Here is a 2,274-nt window from a genome sequence, read left to right on the forward strand (position 1 = left end):
TTTGGTTTCTTTGAAGTGACGTTTTCTATCTCTGCTTCAGTATGTGTAACTTCTTAAAGGTTATTCTTCAGCGGATGACCCAGTTTCCGGGTCCTTAGGGGGTACCTCACCGAAGACTCCACCTCCTGAAAACACATACTGCCCTCACTGTCCCTCACAGTAGTGTATGGAAGGAATATGTTAAGATAGTGTTCAGCTCACAGATAGCCTGAGTTACTCAACGTGAGTCACCCTAGATTTGGAGCACCCAGGCCGGCACTGAGCATTGGGGCCCAAAGCTGAGAAATAAAGACGCACTAAATACCTTACAGTCTATAAAGAGCAACACTGGAGCCAGTTTCATTCCTACAAAGGGATTTTGAATTGGTGAAAGAAAAACCTTTCTGCAATCAACCACCACCTACTATACCTCCACAACATAAAAGAAAAGAGGGTGGTGAGGGTAGGAAGAGGGGGAGGTCACGAGACATAAGTCCAGAGAGAAGTTTGGGATACTAGGGAGAGGGCAATTTCTTCTTGCCCTTTGGAGGAAGGGTGGTTCTTTCTCCATTGCTCCCAGGTTAAATTAAACTTCTGGTTATTGACAGGAAGAGAATACTGACATTCCCCTCCTCGACTGCCTGATTGCTGAGCTGCAGGGCCTGAAGTCCTGTCCCACGGCAGCCTTAGGAGCACTTTGGGGCATGGAGGAAGAATTGGAAGAACTTTACATACATTCCCCGGGGGGAGGGTGGGAGCACATTAAATATAAAGATTAGTGCCTACTTTTGGTCTGTAGATTTTTTAAAGAAAATGTGTTGGAATGGTCGCATGAGGAATTGCCTGCGAAGGAGACAGAGGACGGCTCCTGTGCTATGACACCATGACACTAAAGGAGTATGAAAGAGAACCTCAGAGCTTCCCACAGATGCATGTAAAGGGTCTCATAGCACACAGGGAGTAAGAGCTGTGTGGTTGTTGCGGGAAGATCCGGCCATGGTTTCGCTCCGCTACCCTCATGGCTTTGTTTGTCTTTTGTCTTCAGGCTTATTTAGTCACATCACAAGATGGTTGCAACAGGTCTAAGATTTATGTCTTTGCCTAACAATACCCAAAGGCTGGAAGAGGGGGAAAGGGCTTCCTTCCCAAAATCCCTTTGGAAGAGCAAAGACAACTTTTCCAAAAGCCTCTCTGGATTCTCACATATTTCATTGGGCAGAATGGCATCACATGCCCATTCCTAAATCAATCATTATGGGGGAATACCATTATCATTATTAGCTTCAGCCTTCTCTAAAAGAAGTTCTGGGTTCTATTTATAAGGAATACGGAGCAAAAGACTAAAGCGTAGGCAGGAACTGTATCTGCCATATGGAGGAGTTCTACTTGAACAGCCACCTTCCTGTGTGTGGATATGGGTGTCTGCGAGCTGCCTGAAGGTTGAGTAATCCCAGGACTCTTCCTGCCAGACATGGGATTTTATGGCAATATACACCCTTCAAACCCTAACTGGTTGCCTAACTGGGTGATTTAATTTGGAGAGTCCATTCACTGGTGTATTAGTCAATACTCTTTTGGTTGCAAAGAACAGAAACCAACATCAACTAACTTAATCAATGTGTTTGTATAATGAAAAATCCAGGAGGTTCGTTTTTTTTCTAGGAAAATTGGATTCAAGTGGTCAGTTGATGTCTTTACTACTATAGCACTCTCCACAACTGTGGAGAATGATTTCCTTGGTGTTGGCATTTTTCTCAGAAAGGCACCTTCCTTGCTCAAGATTCCCATCCCACAAGGTTAACAGTTTGAAACAAAACAAACGATGTCCTTGGGCCCAGAGAACTTTCTTTCTAGTGGGGTGGTCTAAAGAAAAACACACTGCTATATGTTTCCTCCATTTTCTCTAACACAACTTCACTTCTGACACGCATTAAGCAATTCTTCGACAACAGCTGGATGTCCTGCAATTTAACTCAATTTTGACACTATCTACCTGGAAACAGCATCCAATCTTACAGGTTAAAGGCTCAGTCTCACAAGACTGCCTCCCTCTCAAACCACTTCAGGCACAGTCACAAGTCCTGATTACTACCTGTGCTCCTCACCCACCACTTATAAATCAGAGATTCCCATGGCACCCCCTTTAGGTTTAATTAATTTTCCAGAGCAACTCACAGCACTCAGTAAACCAGTTTACTTACTAGACAGTAGTAATTATTGGCTTATTACAAAGGATTTTAAGGCTATAAACGAATAGCCAAATGAAGACAACGTAGGGAAAGATCCATAAATGTA

Source organism: Herpailurus yagouaroundi, unplaced genomic scaffold, assembly GCF_014898765.1.
Source record: "Herpailurus yagouaroundi ecotype Mexico unplaced genomic scaffold, PumYag 29, whole genome shotgun sequence".
Lineage (NCBI taxonomy): Eukaryota > Metazoa > Chordata > Mammalia > Carnivora > Felidae > Herpailurus > Herpailurus yagouaroundi.